Raw genomic sequence first — 21,820 nt, 5'->3', positions numbered from 1 at the left:
GTGGTTGTGATTGTAGGTCCACAGTGAAGACTGCTGATGTCTCATTGGTGTTGCATTTTCAACTACTTTCGATGTCTTACTGAATTAATTATTTTCTATTACTCTGATTGTCAAGTTACAATTAAGAAAAAAAAAATCACAGTTAAGATCCTATAGCACAAATAAGTATAAAGAAATTACACCCAACTTGTTAGGCGCTCATATTTTGGGATAATTGATTAAGATATGCAAAGAAAATAATTACAAAAGAATCATGGCCTGAATAAAAATAATGCATCATAAAAATATAAGGCCCAGAGTATATATGGATAATGCAAAAGAGTCTGTATTTTTGTATTGGCCTTTTGGGTTTTTCAGGAGGTGGTGAGAAATCAGGAGACTGATAGCTGAGACCCTGAGTTTCCTCTTCTGTGAAAAATGTAGGCTAATGGTACCTTTTGTACATGTGTCAAGGTTATTGTGAGAATCAAAGGAAATTGTGTGACGGGCCTTCTAAGCTATCTTGGATGAGATGTTTTCACGGTAGTTTGTTCAGAAAAGGTGGGTGGGGAGAAACAGAGGTTTCATGTCCTCATCACCTCTGGTTAGGTGTCAGAAGACAGCGTGGTTAAGTGCACGAAGTGTGGGCTGTGTTGAAAGTCACTTCATTGCAGTAAGGACCTGCCATTTTCCGTGTAGTGGGTTCACATGTTTATCCATGTTCTCAATCCTCTCCCCCTCCAAAGGGTTAAGAACCACAGTCTGGGAGGAGTCTGTATACTTTTCCAAATGATCTGAGAGTAGAAGAAACAGTTTCTTTATGGAAATTTCATTAACTAGAGTTGATGGGACAGAGACTAAGTACCAAGGGGATGTAGGTCTGTTTAGACACTGATCCTTCACCAGAATCTTGTCCATCAGGGCTGTATGCCTTGAGTTAACTGATTCACTTTAGATTTGACTTGCAATTTCAAATAATGCATTAATTGCATGTCATGGCATAAAGTGTCACAACAGTAATATTTGCACGGAATTTGGGTGTGACTACATGGATCTTGGTGAAAAATTAATTCCATTTTCTTTGCATAATTATGACAGGGAAACAAAATATAAAGAATTAAAAGAGCAGATATTAAATATTATATGTGTAAACCCAGTAAAATATTTTCAAAAAATTTTAATGAGAAAATTGAGCTTCCTTTCATTTATTAGGCTTAATGCTTGAAATGACTGTGTGACATTTTTGATCAAGACTTGCAGATGACAACTTCTTAAATTTTTAATATTTCTCAAGGATGAGAAGCTTATTTCAAAATAACTTTTGAGGGACTTCCCTGGTGGTGCAGTGATTGGGAATCCACCTGCCAATGTAGTGGATACTGGTTCGAGCCCTGGTCTGGAAAGATCTCACATGCTTCAGAGCAACTAAGCCCATGCACACAACTACTGAGCCTGTGCTCTAGAGTCCAGGAGCCATAACTACTGAGCCCATGAGCCACAACTGTTGAAGCCCATGTGTTCCAGAGCCCATCCTCCGCAACAGGAGAGGCCACTGCAATGAGAAGCCCATGCACCACAACAAAGAGTAGCCCCCGCTCGCCACAACTAGAGAAAGCCCCTGTGGCAACGAAGACCCAATGCAGCCAATAAATAAATAAATAAATAAAATTAAAACAAACAAAAAACAAAATAACTCTTGAAATGATTTATCAACCAATCAAAAATTAACTAGAGGACTTCCTAGGTGGCTCAGTGGTTAAGAATCCACCTGCCAATGCAGGGGACCTGGATTCAAGCCCTGCTCCGGAAAGATCCCACATGCTGTGGAGCAACTAAGCCTGTGCGCCACAAATATTGAGCCTGTGCTCTAGAGCTCATGAGTCACAACTATTGAGCCAGTGTGCTGCAACTGCTGAAGCCCACTTGCCTAGATACTGTGCTCCGCAACAAGAGAAGCCACTGCAATGAGGAGCCAGCGCTCCACAATGAAGAGTAGCGCCTGCTCACTGCAACTAGAGAAAGTGTGTGTGCAGCAATGAAGACCCAATGCAGCCAATAAACAAATAAAATAAATAAATAAATAAATTAAAAAAATTAACTAGAGTTGAAATTATATTTGAAAGCGTCTAATAGATTTTCCTTTTTTTCCCCATTGAAAATATCTAAGGCTGAAGTGCACGGATTCTAAATCTAATCGAACATTTTTTTGTGTGCTTTTATTTTATTTTATTTTGGCCACATGGCATCTTAGTTCCCTGACCCAAGCCCCCTGCAGCGGAAGTGCGGAGCTCTAATGACTGGTCCACCAGGGAATTAGCCCAATGGAACATTTTCATACCAGGTATTTCAAACTAATGAAGCTCTAACTTTGGGAAAGTGTGTGCACTGTCAGAGTCGTCAGCGTACAGCAGCTCGCCCAGCCCTAAATGGACAGTCAGCCACCACTGGGCACAGGAGTTCAGCCCATGTGAGCCCCGCCCTGCCGTCCTGGTTTGACATCTCCAGTCCCCATGCCCACTGGCTCCTGAGCCCTGTGCTGCTGCCCTGGGCCCTTCCACTTGGGCAAAGGGATGCACGCTCCTCTGGCAGCTGCATGGCCCTAGTTCAGATGGCTGAAGTGGCCATGCAGATGGCAGAACACCCAAGGAGGGACAGGAAGTGCCGAGATGATGCTTATCCTTTGGGGACAAGTTGGGACCACGTAGGTGCCCACCCTGGGTGAGGCCCTTGATGCCTGGGGGCTCTGAACACTCCAGGGGGTTCTGCCCCCCCGAGGGCTGAGGGGATGTGTCTCCATTCAGGGCACACTAGCAGGAAAGCTCTGGACTGGGGTTTTTCAAACGTTGGTGTGCAGCAGAATCCCCTGAAAGGCTTGTTGGAATACAGCTGCTGGGTCCCATCCCCAGTATCTGATCTGGTAGGTTTGGGTGTAGTCCAAGAATCTACATTTCTTTCTTTTTTTTGGCCGCACTGTGCAGCTTGCGGGATCTTAGTTCCTGGACTAGGGAGGCAACCTGTGCCTTCGGTAGTGAAAGCGCAGAGTCCTAACCACTGAACTGCCAGAGAAGTCCCAAGAATCTGCATTTCTAAGATGTGTTCAGGTGATATTGACCCTGCTGGTGGGGAACCATACTTTGTGAACTATTGCTCTAGAGTATGGGGTTTCTAACAGGATTTGATGTAATTCCTCACTTTTCTTAAATACATTTCTAGAATCCATCTTATAAAACATGTATCCCTCTCTCTTTAAGAATATTTATAATGTCCAAAAGTTTTTTTGCCATTCACGGATTTAAGGTGTGTGGTTCTGAAAATATGAGAGCAGCCCAAATCAACGAATTCTTAATTTTGCCAGGACACGAAATTGTTTCACATTAAATAACCACTGTGTGTATGAGCTGGCAGTCAGGAACTGGTGAGTGACTCCTTGAAGGCCAGTGTCAACAACTCAGACCATCTTATTGTGCTACTCAAGGCTACTTGTACCCTTTAAGTGAGTAATTACATATTCTCATGCTGGGGTCACAAACTCAAGTGCCTGAAGGGATGCAAGGAAGCAGTTGCATATAAGTGGAGAGAGCCGGGTGGGGAATGTGGTGCCCTGATGGGCTTGTGTCCATCCAAGGACAGAACCTTCCAGAGCTCCAGCTGACGGATGTCAGGTAGGAAGGTGGAGCTGCCTTGAAACCCAAATTTTTACATGAAATCTCTTCCCACCTTTTAATGTCAGCCTTCAGAAGGCCCAACAGAACACATTTGCAAGCCAATTCTAAATTTACTTTTACCATCCAAAAATACCCCATCACTTGAGCCATACTGAAGAGTTTGGAAACCTGGCTTTTCTGAATGTCAAGTGCTCACAGTTCAATATTTTAAGAGTTTAGTTTAACTTCGTACCTGCCCTTTACAGCAGTTTTGTTTTAATGACGGAAAAGAAATGTACTACGGAATTTCATTGTCGGGGCAGGAGGGCTCCTCAAAGAAAAACTCAGACAACCTTGAGAAAGCGTGACTTCCATGCCACGAGTACGTAGTCCGGTGCTAAACAGAAACTAGACTGCCTTCTCCGTGCCGTGTCTTATCATCATTCACATTCTTTTACTAGCCTGAAAATCGTTTTGGGAAACAAACCTCTGGTTGTTGAAAGCAGATATAATTTTCCGAAAGTGAAACAATTTGCCCTTAAGATGTTTTTATCCAAGGACCAAAGTTACCATATGACAGCTGAGGTGTTTATGGTCCACTCCCAATTATCTGGGACCAGGCTGCTGGGTTTTCATATTAATTCTCCTCTCCTTTGCTTACCCTTTGACTATTTTATTGCCCGTATCCCTGCCAATCGCAAGCCTGGCCGACGGAACGCTACGATGCAGTTTTACTAGCAATTCTTTCAAGAGTGAGGTTGAGAGACTTTTGGAATCGAAGCCTTAATTTGAAGTTAGGGTTTTGGCATTTTTCATTTGTACATTTTCCTGCCAAGCCTGCTTTCACTGAAGTAGCTGAGGCTAACTAGGATTTGCGTTTCTTCTCTCTCCGAAACACCCAGGATTTTCGGTGTTTTGCCTTGAGAGGGGACAATGTCAATCTTTTTATAGGAAAAGCAACAGGACAGACACCAGTCATCAGCGAGAACTAAGGCAAGGGTCAGCGCGTGAAGGAGTCAGTGGCATCCTCGATAAATCACCTCACATCTCTGGGCCTAGAATACGAAAGGGATGGATGGGCAAAATCAGTGATTTTCCCACTGTGCTCTGGGGAGCCTCAGGGTTTCTATCAGGTGCCTCAGAGGAGCTGGGGAGGGAGCATCACCTCCACCACTTCATCTGGAGCAACTCTGCTTCTATCTGCATCAACGTTTATGCTGCAGGCAGTTTGAAAACCACAGTTGTCAATCATCATTTTAGAAGAATTCAACAAGTCCTATTTACTCCTCATGGAACTGCCCAGCGCCTGGCTTCCTGTGCCCTGTTTTTACGCCACGTGCCTCCCAGGAATGCTTTCCTCCCCTTTGGTTGACCGCCAATCCCTATTCATTTTTTTAAAGAGTTATTATTTATTTATTAATTTCTGGCTGCCTTGGGTCTTTGTTGCTGTGCACGGGCTTTCTCTAGTTGTGGCCAGCGGGGGCTGCTCTTCGTTGCGGTGCGCAAGCTTCTCACTGCGGTGGCTTCTCTTGTCGTGGAGCATTGGCTCTAGGTCATGCGGGCTTCACTAGTTGTGGCACACGGGCTTCAGTAGTTGTGGCATGTGGGCTCAATTGCTCCACGGCATGTGGGATCCTCCTGTCCCAGGGACCGAACCTGCGTCCCCTACATTGGCAGGCGGATTCTTAACCACCGCACCACCGGGCAAGTCCCTCTCTATTCATTTTGAATGTTTGGTAAATATGCCTCATGTCTTAAATAGGCTTAGTTTCTTGAGAGCAAGAATTCTGTTTGCACGATCCAAAAGGTCCTGAGCACACAATAGACACATACTCGTTGATGCATTAAGATCCATTTTTGCAGTTTAATCAGTGAAGAGATTGGTACTGTTATCAGCCTGCACACCCAGGTTGGCAAGAGACGCAATTTTATTTTCTTCTAATGTGTATGCATTCCTATTCATAGTCCCCGCTTCTACCACAGTGAGAGAAATTTAGCCTTAGTCATTTTGGGGTTCCTCCCCCCCCAGGGTTGCATCTGAGTTTTGGGAGTTTACTTAGTGCTGAGCGTGGGGAGGTAGGGGTGCTGTAGCCCCAGTACAGGTTTCAGGTTGTTACAGAGACAACCCCAGTTCCTATCCACAGAATCCTGTCACGTAGGCTCCTGTTTCTTTGGTCTTATTCACCGCTGTACACCTCCCCCTGCCCCCCCGGAGATCACATCTCTTCTCCCCTCAGGCCAGGCTTTTAAAATCCAGTGTTAAGTGGACTTCCACTGCAGGGGGCTCGGGTTCAATCTCTGGTATGGGAAATAAGATCCCAAAAGTTGCGTGGCATGGTCAAGAAAAAGAAATAAGATCATTAAAATCTGGTTTTAAGGAGAAGCACTATTTCTTTAAACTAACATTTTTGCCCTGGAAACTCCCCCCAGGACCTGTCTTTTTGTTCCACCGGAACTTCGGCTCATAGACCAAAGCCATGGGGGCGCCTTTCTGCTTCTGCTTGCAGTCCTGTGGTGCCACCGACCCTAGTGATGAGCACAGGTCCTGAGTTCCTGAGGAAAGGGTGGGTGAGGTGTGGGTGGGGATGAAGAATGAGAAACATCAACCCAGAGGAAAAAAATTCATTGGACCTGCAGGTCTTGAGCTAAACAGCTTGCAAAAATGGTGATGGTCTCAGAACCCATCTTAAACGTCCAAATGGATTCTATATTCATAAAACATTCATCCTGTCTCAATGTAAAAATGTTTCAAGATACTTTAAATTAAAAAAGGCCACATGCCTACACTCTTCAAGGACGACGGATGCATCTAGAAAGATGCTACGTGTCGCCTTATGCATCCCCGGGTGCCCTAGTGCGTCTCAGACAGAGATATGGTAACCATCCCAAGAAACCACCCCCCCCCCCCGTCCAGGTTACATGTGGCAGCAGGGTCGGGAGGAAAGTGGTGACATATGACACCAAACACATGAAAGACCAGTTCGTCAGGAAGAGAATTACTAAACCATGAGACTAATTTTAGGAACAACATCAAAACCAAGATCATTCTTAGCTTCCGAAGATAAAAGAGAGGTACTCTTTTCATGTAACCTTTTATTTTCTCTCCTCTCCGTGAAACATCTTTGCAGCAAGCTGTTGGCGAATCTTCTATTATAATAAAAGTTACTTTATTTACTCTTGCAGTAATAATAAAGCAAGCTTTTAGAAGAAAATTACACCTCCCGATTTTTAATACAGAATTGAAATGAGATATTATCAATGAAGAAATTAAAAGTATTCCTGATTTCAGAACACCCACATATAACATTCACTTGCCTTGAAAATCACAGTGAAAAGGAAATAGAAATGAGAAGAACGGGACACTTTAAAAATAATTAAGGCCTTACCCTGATTAGATTGCTTTTACCTTTTTTTTTTCCTTTTAAAGGATCAACATTAACATTTTTTTTTAAAATTTTTGGTTGTGTTGGATGTTCGTTGCTACATAACAGCTTTCTCTAGTAGTTGTGGTGAGTGGGGGCTGCTCTTCATTGTGGTGCGCAGGCTTCTCATTGTGGTGTCTTCTCTTGTTGTGGAGCACAGGCTCTAGGTATGCAGGCTTCAGTAGTTGTGGTGCACGGGCTTGGTTGCTCCATGGCATGTGGGATCTCCCTCGACCAGGGCTTGAATATGTCCCCTGAATAGGCACGCGGATTCTTAACCATTACGCCACCAAGGAAGTCCCTGATTGCCTTTATTGTAAAACCAGGTTATTTTCTAGCAAAGGGTAATCAGAGTTGCTGCTAAAAATAATGTGAAGAGTCCACATTCCAGAGAGTTTGCCTAAGACAGTGAGGAAGTTCTATGGTTTCTGAGACTTGCAGGCAGAGGTAAACCTAAGAAAGTGGGGTTTATGTAATAAATAGAAACCAGCCAGCAGCTGTGTGTAGATGAAAGGGAAGCCGCTCATTAGTAAGCCTGGGGGAGAACCTCTGGTTTCAAAGGCACAGAAAAAGCAATGAGACCCATTGCCTTCAGAAAGCTCAGAACTACCCAGAAATAGTGATTACATAAGTGTCTCGTTGTTCTGTAGCAAGTAGATGGCTTTCTGAAAAAAAACAACCAGGTCATTTCATAAGAATTTTGTACTAAGATAGAAGAGGAAAATGCCTTCCCAGGGTGAGTAGTTACAGAGGGGAGATGGGGGTCTGACATCCCTGGAGACTTGGAGCCAGTCAAGCATCGAGTGGACTGTGATGGCTGAAGACCCAGGTTCACTGACAGCTCCATGGGACAAAACCTTCTCATCCACATTTCCATGAAGAAGATGAATGAGAAAGAACCAAAGTATGGAGCTAAGTATCTTGGTTTCAGAAATAAAATGTTGAGTCTTCAAAAGGCAAAGTTTTCTTCTCTGAGTTGAGACAGACATTTACATCACAGCCAGCACAAAATTCTCTTTATGGAATCCTAAACTGTATTTTGGGTAAGGACCAGCTCCAGCGATACTGGTGCCCAGGGTTCTTTGTTTGTTTGTTTGTTGGCCAGCAGTGACTGCACTTACATTTATGTCTCTGTCCTTACTCTCTGTTGGCAGATGCTTCTACAGAGCGTGGCAGATGGAGGGCTGCCTTTACCAGTCAAAACTTGTCTAAACGAAACTGCGCCAAATTCAAACAACTCTCAGAGTTCAGGGCTCCACGAAGAGTTCTAGGTAGATATTAATCATAAATGGGGAAAAGAGTGAAGAAAGGAGTAAAAGAAATAAAAACCAACTCTGGCATATTATTCCTTCAAATTAATTGTAGCTAATTAAGCAAACAAATCGATGTTTTCTCCCCACAGCTTGGGATGGCCTACATCTTTCCTCACCATGATGTTATTGTCTTGCAGTGAAATAGCGTGGCACAACACACCAGTTACAAGCAACAACAGATAGGTTTTCCCAACTCTTCTCTTTATCACTGAATCATTGTAACCTGTGAACTCAACCCCAATTGAACATTAGCTTCAAGCTTTGGGGATCCTAGAGATTACTTCAGAAAAGGGATTTAATAACATATCTAACTGAAGCCATCACCCGTGACACTTTTTTGTACCAAAGGACAGAATCTATTTTTTTTCAAATACGGTGATTAACTCTTCTGGAAGAAACTGAAACATGGAATGTGATAGAAAGTAGTACATTTTTCCCATGCTTTTTCAATTTTTTTCCCCATGTAGGTTATTACAGAATATTGAGCAGAGTTCCCTGTGCTATACAGTAGGTCCTTGTTGGTTATCTATTTTAAATATAACAGCATGTACATTCCTCTTCTTTTCTTTGTTTTTTTTTTTTTTAGGCTCTTTATTGGAATATAATTGCTTTACACTCTTGTGCCAGCTTTTGCTGTACAATGAAGTGAATCAGCTGTATAATGAAGTGAATCAGCTGTATCTATATGTATATCCCCATATCCCTTCCATCCTGAGACTCCTTCCCACCTTCCCTATTCCAGCCCTCTAAGTCATCACCCATTGAGTTGATCTCCCTGTGTTATGCAGCAGCTTCCCACTAGCTATCTATTTTACATTTGGTAGTGTATCTATGTCAGTGTTACTCTCTCACTTAATCCCAGCTTCCCCTTTCATTCCTCTTAATACTTAAGATCAATATGAAACTAGTGTGGGTTGCAGGGTCAGTGGGGCTGGAGGGGAGAACAATTTTTATTGAGTGTGTTCTGTTGTTCTAGGGGCTGGAGATGCAGTGAGCAAAACACAGAAAGCTCACCTTTATGGAGTGTACATCACACACACACACACACACATACATGCAATGCTCCAGGGAAAAAATAAATCAAAATAAAGGAGTAGAGAGTGATGGCAAGAGTGGTATTTCAGATACAGTGTTGGCGGGGGGTCTCTCTCAGGGGGTGACAGCAGAGCAGAGACTTAGATGAAGGGGAGGAGGAGACCATCAAGTTCTAGGAGAAGGATGTTCCAGGCTGGAGAACTGAGATGTACAAAACCCCTGAGAAACCCTGCTGGGCTGGGGGAGCGAAAACCTTCACTGCTCTGGGAGAGGATGGAAGAGGAGCGGGTCAGGGCATGATCAGGGAATCAGGAGTTCTGCTGTCAACATTGTCATGTTTGAGAGGCCCCTTAGGCATCCAAGGGAAGGTGTTGAATAGGCTGCTAGACATCTGAGTCTGGTATGTGGGGGAAAGGCTGAAGCTGGAGATAAAAATTAGGGCATCATTAGTGTAGAGATCATACTTCAAGCCACAGGCTTAGATGATTGATTGGGAGTGAGGCAGAAAGAAAACAGGGGAGAGTCCAAGACTGGGTCCCTGGGAGCACCTGCATCTGGAGGCAGAGAAACGAAGGTGTGCAGAAAAGACACATGTGAATGGCTTGCTTTCAGGTAGTTGGTATGTATAACCCAGAGCAAAGAACTGGCATTTAATCGTGAGGATTACATTCACTGTAGTGAATTCAAAACCGCAGAAGTCCTTTACAGAGATTCCTTTTCAAATATATCAGTCAAATGATAACCTCATTAAAGACAAATCACAGGTGGTCCATTGACCTCACATAATATGACATAGAGCTATCTTAAGCGTTTGAAAGAAAAGAATGTAGCAGTAGTCCACAGAGCTGCAGGATAACATCAAGATGATATTAAAAACACTCTTTATGTGAGTATTAAAAGATTAATGTAGGGACTTCCCTGATGGCACAGTGGTTAAGAATCCACCTGCCAATGCAGGGGACATGGGTTTGATCCCTGGTCTGGGAGGATTCCCACATGCTGTGGAGCAACTAAGCCTGGGCGCCAAGACAGCTGAGCCTGTGCTCTACAAAGCCTGGGAGTCACAACTGCTGGGCCCGTGTGCTGCGGCTACCGAGGCCCATGTGCCTAGAGCCTGTGCTCCACAGCAAAAGAAGCCATGGCACTGAGAAGAGTAGCCCCAGCTCCCAGCAGCTGGAGAGGGCCCCAGCGCAGCAATGAAGACCCAGCGCAGCCAAGAAAAATAAACAAACAAATAAATAAATAAAGATTCGTGTAAACATGCACGTAATAAAGTTGAGATCCCCAATTTCCCTCCTTCGCCAGGTGAGCTAAGATCTTTTGAATTGTGATTTGTTACTGTAATTTAGGAGACATTAAAAAGCAATTTACTTACAAAGTATTCTTTACCCCAGCGGAAAAGGTATATCCAGGTCAGTTGCAAGGGAGCACGTTAGGAATATAAGTTGAACTTCAGTAGTAATAAAGTAAAGACCAACTAAAATGAGAGACCAATTTTAATATTTTGAGTGACAGTGGTTTAAAAGATAAGTAAATGTGCACTCATCATTGGTGGGAATGTAAATTAGAACAATTTTTCTAGATTGAAATTCAGCAGTCTATTAAAAACCTTAAAATACTCATATTCTTTTTGAGAGTAGTTCTGCTTCCCGGAATTTATCTTAAGAAAGTATTTTGAGCTAGGTACTAAAAATATTTATTGCAGCAATATTTGCAAAGAAGAAAAATTAGAAATCGCCTAAGATTACAGTGGTAAGGGATTGGTGAAATAAATTAGAGTATATTCATATGATGTGATTTCTCTACATGTCTTGGAAGACTATTTCATGACATAGGTAATTATCCATCATCTGCTATGGGAAAATAGCAGGTTATAGAAGACTGCACACATTATGATATTAATTATATGTATACGCCCATACATATACACACGTATACATAGAAAAACACTTGAAGAAACCTCCACCAAGACATTTACAGTGATTTTCTCTGAGTGCTAAAAGAGAGGTGATTTTTAAATTCTCCAAATAACTTTTGGAGAAATTTTATAAAATTCCTGCAATATTCATATATTCCTCTTATATTTAGAACTTTAAAATTTATGACTATTTACGACGGAGAGCTACTGAGACACTTTTGTTTTCCTTTAGTAACATGTTACTATAAAATTTGTTCTCCTATTGACTATCATTGGCCATTTTTAGTTTAAGTCAAATAGTTTTCATAAGCGAGAGACTTTTGTGAGTCATTTACACAGGATTCTCTTTTCTTGTCTCAACTAGATGTCATGACGTTGACCCTGCCCGCTACTTGACGGTAGTGATGTATCATCACTACAGTACATCGTAGTCACACCTTAGACCATAAGAAGAAAGTGACAAATGGAAATAAGTTCAGTTAGCGGAGCTGAATTAGACGATTCTGGATTCTTGCCATTGTATAAATGCTAACCAGTAAGGGACTGAATAACTATCTTGAATCAATTAACTATTTTCTTTTCTCTATGTAGGTTCTAATCTGACAGTGCACTACAATGCCAGAGGATTTCTTAGGCCAGAAATTGCAATTCTGCAAACTCTCAGCTTTAATCTGGAAATTGTGGTAGGGAGGACCCCAATTCCTAGCTAGGAATTTTGATGGAGTAAAGGTCCTTCTCTTGAATAAATGAATAGAAACCATTTGAGGAAGTAATGTGAAAAATATTGTAAAATTCATTGTGGATAATCATGAGGATGATGATCTATATGGAAAAGCTCAGACTTTTAAGATAAAAACATATATCTGTGTATGTGTGTTTGTTTAAGGTATTTAACTGGCTAAGATTTTTTTTTTAGATTTATAAAGGGCATGTACGTAAAAGGACATTAAGTATGCTTTTTAAGACAGGATATTACTGGCCTTAGAATGACTGTCCAGTGACTCAGAAAAAAAAATGTCAAAGTGGTAAAGTAATTGAGGCAACTCTATATGTAATTCAAGCAAAAAGAAAGCAACTTTTCCCAAATCACCACTACCACGCTGGTTTCCCTTGAATGACCCAGATAATTGCTATTAAATAGCATTTCATTTGCACTACAAAGACCTGATTTTTACATTTTGTCGTCTATGTAGAACACGGTGGGGCAGGGGGGACATATGCTCCTTCCTTTATGGAATTTCCCAATGAAACGGAAAAGGAAGTAACTTAGCCAAAAGTTGTAGGGTAAAGCAAAGACTGTAACTTCTATCGGACCTCTGATAGAGGACTTAAAAACATTGGAGGCAGGTTTGACTTTTTCTCTACTACTATACCAACTATTTCCATGCATTTGGTGAGAGTCACCTGATGAAAACATTACTGTTAATTAAACAGAAAGCAAAATATCTTTACAAGATTATAAATTTGTTTTCACCCTTACCTGTTTTTAGACGTTGCATTGCCAGGTCACTTTGATATTTCAGAAATTACTTCTCAAGTGTAAATAAAGAATTTGAATCACACCATTGGTGTGATTTCAGAATGTTTTAGTGACTGAGGAAGAGTTCTAAACTCTTTAAAGAGAGAGGGAACACTGCAGCTCAAGCCCTTGGAGGTAGGCTGGGTGCCGTGGCCCTAAGAAGGGTTATTACTCATGCCAGGTCTTCCAGGAAGCACATGGGCATTTTTTGGGTGTGGTCAGAATGAAATACTTGAATTACCCCTACTTGGTCTCTGATTGTTTACAATCTTCTCTTGAGGGTGCAGCACACTCCAATTGTACTTAAGACACATACATCTTCCTTCAAAGGTAGCTTGGGAGCCCAGAGTGCAGCTGATTCAGAGACCTCTCAAATGTAGGTATTGTACTTTGTTTAAGCTATAGCACAATCTAGGCTAAAGAATGAACTCTGTATGATAAATTAGATAAAAAAAGTATAACCGCTGATCAAAATAAAGTTCTCGTAATCACCAAAGAGCCTTATTTATTTGTGGCTTCCTTGAGGATACACTTTGGGGAGCAGTGATTTGTGATGCCACCCCATCCCCAGAAACAAACAAACAAAGCAAACTACAGTTAGAACTTGACATTGTAATCGCACTGGCTAACTGGAATTTTTCAGGTGGCTCCAACTTGGAGAAAAGCACAATTTGTGAGGTTCATGAAAGATTACCTGCCTGATTCATCCCTTAAATGCTTAAATTCCAACAGTTTCAAGTATTCCTTATTTCCCTCATGTATCGCCTTATTTCCCTAATGTATCATTTCCATCACAAAGCTGCACATTTGGCATTTTTATCACAAATTACAATTCTCCACTAAAACTTGCAATAAATTGAACTGAGTGGAGTCCCATACATCTTTTGTTTGGCTGGAACTATTCTTGTGCTTAATGAAAGTTGCTTTGGCTGATCCCTTAGTGCCTTAATTTGTCCGGCCACAGTGGTTGGTTTCTGTCTTTTCCAGAAAATGGCTCTGTATCCAGTGTTTTTTATCTATGTTGCTTCATAGCCATTGCATGCTTCATTTTACCTGGAAGCTTATTTTCTTTTGGCTTTTCCTATCAGCAGATCATTTCTCACTTTGTCTGACTTTATCATCTTTATTATAACAATGGGCTGGGGGGAGGCATGTATCTGCATACCAACCTCAAAACACTCCTTTTGGTATTTGGATTAATGCCAAGACTTATAATAGATATTTGAAAATGAAGCTAATACTTGAAAGAGCCTTTCAGGTAGTTGATACAAATGTTACATTTCCTATGAGCTAAGTGTGTTGTGCAGGTAACATGGTTAATTAACACCTGTGGGTTCATGTCATAAACTTTCTCACTCACTGCTGTCCAAATCTTTTTTTTTTTTCAAGCTCTTTATTGGAAAATAATTGCTTTACACTCTTGTACCAGCTTTTGAAGTACACGGAAGTGAATCAGCTGTATTTATACATATATCCCCATATTCCCTCCCTCCCGTGACTCCCTCCCTCTCTCCCTGTCCTGGCCCTCTAAGGCATCACCCCTCATCAAGTTGATCTCCCTTTGTTATACAGCAACTTCTCACTAGCTATCTATTTTACAGTTGGTAGTGTATCTATGTCTATGCTTCTCTCTCACTTCGTCCCAGCTTCCCCCTCACCCTCCACCCCCCCAGCCCGGTGTTCTCCAGTCCATTCTCTGCACCTGCATCCTTATTCTTGCCCTGTCACTGGGTTCATCAGTACCATTTTTTTTTTTAAGATTCCGTATATATGAGTTAGCATACAATATTTGTTTCTCTCTTTCTGGCTTACTTCACTCTGTATGACAGACTCTAGGTCTATCCACCTCATTACATATAGCTTCATTTCATTCCTTTTTATGGCTGAGTAATATTCCATTGTATATATATGTCACATCTTCTTTATCCATTTACCTGTTGGTGGGCATTCAGGTTGCCAAATCATTCATCAGTCATTATTTCAAGAGAATCAGTGGCACCCTTGCACTCAAGACATAACTGCAGTAACAATTAATTATGGTTTATTTTTTGCTATGGTTGGCAAAATACTCATTGTGTTGACACTTCTATTCCTAGGTTGCTGCCTTGTGTATCTGAGCAAAGGTAGTTGTCCCTTAAAGAGATGTGTGGGAGGTTATTAACCTGCTGTTGAATTAAAGTGAAAACTACAATACAAAAAATGACAAACTTACACTGATTATCTTCTTTTCCCCCCCTTAACTTTAAAAATATATTACCTGTTGTATTTGGAATATAATCAAGGGGCAACAAACTACAAGAATTAGTAGAGAAATGCATGCTTAATAATTAATTTAGAATTAATAGAGAAATGCTTGCTCCTCAAGGCATTCACTTGGGACCTAAGAAAGGCTGTATTAAATCTAAAGTAAAAAAGCTACTCTAGATCCATCCTAAAAAAATCTTAAAAAGAACCCTTAACAAGATCAAATTGATCCTCAAGGAATTTAACGACCTGTCAAAACAAAATTCAGTACTTTTTATTGGCCGTATGGCACGTGAAACTTCCCCACCAGGGTTTGAACCAGTGCCCCCCACATTGGAAGCATGGAATCTTTTTTTTTTTAAATTTTATTTATTTATTTATTATTTTTTGGGGGGTACACCAAGTTCAATCATCTGTTTTTATACACATATCCCCTTATTCCCTCCCTCCCTCAACTCCCCCCCCACCCTCCCTTAAGTGCCCCGCACCCTCCCCATCCCAGTCCTCTAAGGCATCTTCCATCCTCGAGTTGAACTCCCTTTGTTATACAACAACTTCCCACTGGCTATCTATTTTACAGTTGGTAATATATATATGTCTGTGTTACCCTCTCGGGAAGCACGGAATTTTAACCACTGGACCACCAGGGAAGACTACAATACTTTTTATTTTTAAAATTTTTTAAATGTTAAAATTTTTGGCTGCACCACATGGCATGCGGGATCTCAGTTTCCTGACCAGAGATCAAACCCACGCCCCCTGCAATGGAAGCATGGAGTCCTAACTGCTGTACTGCCAGGGAATTCCTAATACTTTTTAAAGGAAGACAACAGAATTCAGACACTCAATGTATTAGTCAGGATTCTCCAGAGAAACACAACCAATTAACCCACTTGACTTATTTCACATTCATAAAAGATTACACCTAACAATGACAGAATACACATTCCTTTCAAATACATGAAGAACATTCACAAAGTTAGGCATATACTGGGTCAAAAACCAAATCTCAATAAACTTTGAAAGACTGAAATTGTGCAGAGTGTATGATCATAATAGAACTAACTTAGAGATCAGTTACAGAAAGATATCTGGAAAATACAAAAATACATGGAAATTCAACAACATACTTCAAATAATTCATGGGTCAAAGAGGTGATCTCAAAGGGAATCAGAAAAAATTTTGAATTGAATGACAATGAAAACATCCTATATCAAATTTTTGGGATGCCGCTAAAATGGTGCTTAGAGGGAAATTTATAGCATTAAATGCTTGTGCTAAAAAAGAATACAGCTGTAATGGTAATATAAGTTTTACTTTGAGAAATTAGGCAAAGAAGAGAAAATTAAACCCACACATTTGGATACAATTTCAGGTGATTTTTTTTAGTCCCATCATGAATTTAGGATTAAAATGCCTTGATCCTTAATGATACATCTTAAATTTGTATTCCATACTAGACCTCTTTCTTGAGCCCCAGAATTTCATGTTTAAGGGCTTTCAGGACATCTACAGTTCAGTATCTCACAGGCCCCTAAAAATGAAAACCTGTAAAAGGTAGCAAATTAACTTCTTCTCCCTCCCCCTTTCTCCCTTCCCCCTTCTTCTTTCCCCCCACCATCTCTACTTTTCCTCTTTTCTCTTCTAAACCTAAACCAATGGACGGTGCTACTAACCATTCAGCTGCCCATGTACCAGAATCTTGGGTATCTTCCTTCTTCACTCACTCACATCTAATCAATCATGAAATCCTGCTTATTCCACCACCTAAATCTCCCTCAATTGCACACATTTTCTCCCTTCCTGCTGCTGCTGTCCTAGAGCAGGTCACCAACATTTCCTGGGTAGATTATAGAATAGCTTCTTCCTCATTTGTCTCTGCTGCCTCCCCTGAAGTCTGTCCTCCTACACATCCACTTTCATTGGGCAGTCAGGAGGATATTTCCAAAAGGCTGATGTCACACCCTGTTTATAACCTTTCACTAGTTCTGCTCTGTTCTTGGGTTTAATTCCAGTGTCTTTCACATGGATTATAAGATCCTTCGTGATTGGGACCCTACTTATCCCAAACTTTCCCCTTTGCACCTTTATGCCCTCTGCTCTCCACATTTTATTAGATCATTCCTCTTCATCCCTTAGACATAGTCTAGCAGTTATTTCTCTGTCAGGACTTCCCATATCTTCTTTTTGCTGCCCTTCTGTCTTTGCCTCCAATGGATCAGTGTCCCTGCTGAGAATCTCATTACATTTTATCATCTGAACTGTAATTTCTTACTTGTGTATCTCCCCTACTAGACTGTGATATAATGTTTGTCCTTGTAGATACAATTGTGGTGCTTTCTTTTTGACAATCTATGTTAAGGCAAGGATTCTGGAATTCTTAATTACTTGGGGAAATATATGACAAAAATAATATAGTATAAAGTTAGACTGGTAGACATGCAGTGAATACTTGTATAATTAATATCCTTTATCTGTGGTTGTATATTGTCATATGCCACTGTCATAACCTATGCTCTTACAGATTTTTTCTCTATTTTATTAACAAGGAATATATAACTTTTTTGTTAATAAGTATTGGTGCTGTGTTGGGTAGCTTATGAAAAAATTAAATGTCAACTGAGTTTTCTGTCAATTTTCTGTATATTTTATTACATTTTTCTTTTACTGAGAGGATTCTAAGCATAGAGTTATGGATATTTGCTTGAGAATCTATGATGCAAAGACCTCAGCATCCCAACTCAATGCAAAATTGATGGGCTTTCGTCTGTGCTAAGTCATTTTGCCCACCTTTGATTTTTTTGTATTAAGTTGCAATCGCACATTCTCTCTGGCCTCTTTACTATGAACATTCAAATGGTCAGTACTAAAATTACACCATGCCATCACCAAGTGTCCAGCACCAGATCCTTATTAGGCTAATAACAGATCTGTTAGCGATTAGAAGGGGTCAGTGTGCCCTTCTGGCGTGGCTCTCGTACACTGTACTCTACTTAGTGGAAAAACAAAATCATTAAAATAAAGTTATGCACAATTAGTCACTAAACCATGTTATAAACACTTGGCTCATTTAACTAGTCTTGGTTGGCTGGATTTGTTTGCCAAGTTACACTGATTAAAGTGGCAAAGAACTTTGGGATGATTTAAAATAACCAATAGTCACATGCTCATAGTTTTAGTTTTCTTTATAGTACAGTAGGAAGGAAATCAACAGTAAAATCAATGTGTTCAAACGTAGTCAAGCTGTATTACTGTGTCAGCCTTAACCACAAATATAACACATTTAGAAGTGTTCTGTTCTTCCATAACCCTCCAGCTCTAAGGAGGAAAAGAGGTATCAGTCATATGGAAAACGAGTTGGATCCAGGCATATTTATGTTTTACAGGCATTTAATTTCCCATACATATAGTATTCTAATAAGAGACTATTACTATGAATGGATAAAGAAGATGTGGCACATATATACAATGGAATATTACGCAGCCATAAAAAGGAATGAAATTGAGTTATTTGTAGTGAGGTGGATGGACCTAGAGACTGTCATACAGAGCAAAGTAAGCCAGAAAGAGAAAAACAAATACCATATGCTAACTCATATATATGGAACCTAAAAAAGTGGTACTAATGAACCCAATGATAGGGCAAAAATAAAGATGCAGATATAGAGAACGGACCTGAGAACACAGGGTTGGGGGAGGGGTGCGAAGGGAAAGCTGGGACAAAGTGAGAGAGTAGCATTGATGTATATATGCTACCAACTATAAAGTAGATAGTTAGTGGAAAGCTGCTGCATAACACAGCGAGGTCAACTCAATGATGGGTGGTGACTTAGAGGACAAAGATAGGGAGGATGGGAGGGAGGTGCGGGGGGGGGATATGGGGATATATGTATCAATATAGCTGATTCACTTTGGTGTACATCAAAAGCAGGCACAAGAGTGTAAAGCAATTATATTCCAATAAAGAGCTTTAAAAAAAAAAAGACTATTACTGATAGATTACAGCTTTCATTTTTTTAATAGATCAGAGCATTTTAGTCTGATGTGGGTTCTTTTTTTTTTTGGTAGTTTTTTGCTCATTTGGTCAATGATCAGATCATTGATATTATTCACTCATTCATTTAATCCGTGAACTTTTACTTATTACTATATGTCAGGGATGCTGTGCAGTTGAGGCTCCAGAGAGGAATAAAACACGGTGTATGAAGTCAAGGGAGTAGAGCAATAGGTTGAGGCGTGGGTGCTCTTTGCATCCATGTGTGTCTATGGGGTTTCCTTCTCTCTGAGAAGGTCATGGCTCCCTGGCCTCCAGCTGAGGAGAAACTTTGTCCTGGTGTCTCTCTCTGGAGCCCTGTGGACATGGTAGGGGAACGCCCAAGGCAGTGCTGGCTGCTCTGATTCAGACGCTTTCCCTTTAAAATATTCGGAGGATTTCATGTCTGGTCTGGGTTATCATTTTTCCTCAAATAAATATTCCAATTACACTTAGGTTTCTATTGATCTTTTACTTATTTTAGAAAGAAGCTTCACTGGTGCATTACATTAGTTGCTATGCAATGGCAAGGAATACCATCATTATGATTGCTACCATCTGCGAAAAATGAGGAGAGGAAGAAGCATACAATAGGGCTGAAGATTCAGAGCCTCTCCCCCCATCGGCAGGCGCTCGTATTGGGACGTTGCCTCTAATTTGGTCCAACCCACATGCCAACAGGATAGACAGAGTTCTCTGGGCTTTTAAAATTTTGTTTCTTTCTGTGACTTAAAGCTTTTTCCCTTTTCCTCCTGGGACTAGAAATATGTTTTCTTCCATTTTACAGGCAAACCACTTCAATGGAACATGGCTGGCAGCCATATGGTCATATATGAATCCAACAATTAATTTAGCAAAGAAAACTGCTTATAACAAGTTTTGTATATGCCATCCCAGGTAGTACTTTGATGATCAACGAGGAGATGATTGCTAAGAAAATGACAGTAACATTAATAAAAAGGTATGCTCCCTTTAGTCATTTAATGATAGTCAAATTATTAGTTGCCATCTATTTGAAGTGAAGTCCATGGCACTTGTAGGAGGTACTTAACACTTTTTATGTATAATTTTATAGCAAAAATATGGTGTTAATTTTCAAGCAGCTTACAATCTAGTAAACTTTAGAATGAGGGCTTGTATTACCCTTATCTGGAACTCCTAGGTCTAGACTTTGGGCTGGCATGGCTTCCAGATCTGGCTTTATGACTGTATTTCAGGACCAGTGATCTAGCCAAAGTTAGTAAGTGTGGAGTGGCTTAAAGATGGGAAAATAGGACAAAGGAAAACTCAAGTTAACTGCACATATTAGACTCTCATAAAGGGTTATTAGGAATTTGGGGGAAGCAGCTCATACCAGTTTTTGTTTTATCTCACGGATTGTCTCCAAGCTGGATGGTTCCTCCAAGCTCTGGTGTTTGCAGAATCAAAGCTTTTGCCATCCAGTCATCACTCCCCATACTCAGGGAGCAGATGGTGTGCGGTTAAGTCCCTGTCCCTTTATAGTTCCTTGGCATCGGGAGTGGATAAAAGGGAAAGCAAAACTATCCGGGTACTGTGTGAATTTTGCTTCCATTTTACTGAAAGGTAGCTGCTTAACCTCTGTCTAGGGAAATTAAATACTCCATAGCCATACGTAGACATGTGAGGTGCACATTTATAGTTACATGAACACTATGATGAGTATTTCCTCTGAAGAAATTGATACCAGTCTGTTTATATTTAATTTTATCGGCTATTTTTGGTAAGGTTACTACTCACACAATTAGATATTTATTGCATGTATCATAAAAATTCTGGCTGAATTTCTGAATTGAAACCTGTGGTCAGTTTCCAAAATTATACTAGGATTCAAATTAATAGGATGCTACAGATATGATGATGCTTGTAGAACTATCCACAAAGCACTAACAGGTCTAACTTCTTCAAGGAGATATGAACATAGCCTTGAAATATTTTACAAGCAGAGATAAAAGGGACTCCTCGCCCTCCCCTTCATTATATGAAAACGGAATTAGCAAGTAAAGTTTTTTTAATCACTAAAATGTATATATAATACTACTACATATTTCCAAGTATGAAGCATGCAGCCAACAGCAACTACTATAGTACAAACACAAGGTCAAAGGAAAAAGATCAGAAATGTGTCCCAGCATTGTTTCCTTTTGGTAGAGCTTTTATGTACACACGATTAACGACAGGGGTTCAAGTGCTGCAAAGGGTTAAATAATGAGACTACCTTTCTTTCAAAGCTGTTCTCCATGAATCTCTAGACTTTCAAACAGTTTGGCACCGTGTGACTCTTTCAATATGCAGAAGTCATGACATGACCCAGGAAGTTTACCGAAACGTTGTACTGTTTTATTTAGCCTGGTATCCAGCCTTCCAGGGCACTCAAAAAACAGTATGCATTCCTTAGAGGATACCCAAAAGGGAACTATTTACATCAAGGGAGAGACGCCTAGGAAAATTTTAGAAAAAAGGATTAAAATACGCAGTAAACATTAGTTCAATTTCTCTGCAAAAACCTGTTTTACACTCATTTATTTCATTTAACTTTGAATTTGAAATCAGACTTGCGGGCAAAGAGATTTTATACTTCAAAACATAACCACTTTTTATGGCTACAGGAGAATTATTGTAATGGGAAGAATTTCTGATATGGAAGAAAATCACATGGCATTGTAAGAGTCTTATTCTGATTTAACAGAGTTA

Source organism: Hippopotamus amphibius, chromosome 2 (genome assembly GCF_030028045.1).
Source record: "Hippopotamus amphibius kiboko isolate mHipAmp2 chromosome 2, mHipAmp2.hap2, whole genome shotgun sequence".
In the NCBI taxonomy this organism is placed as follows: domain Eukaryota; kingdom Metazoa; phylum Chordata; class Mammalia; order Artiodactyla; family Hippopotamidae; genus Hippopotamus; species Hippopotamus amphibius.
Note: the sequence above shows the minus strand (reverse complement) of the source record.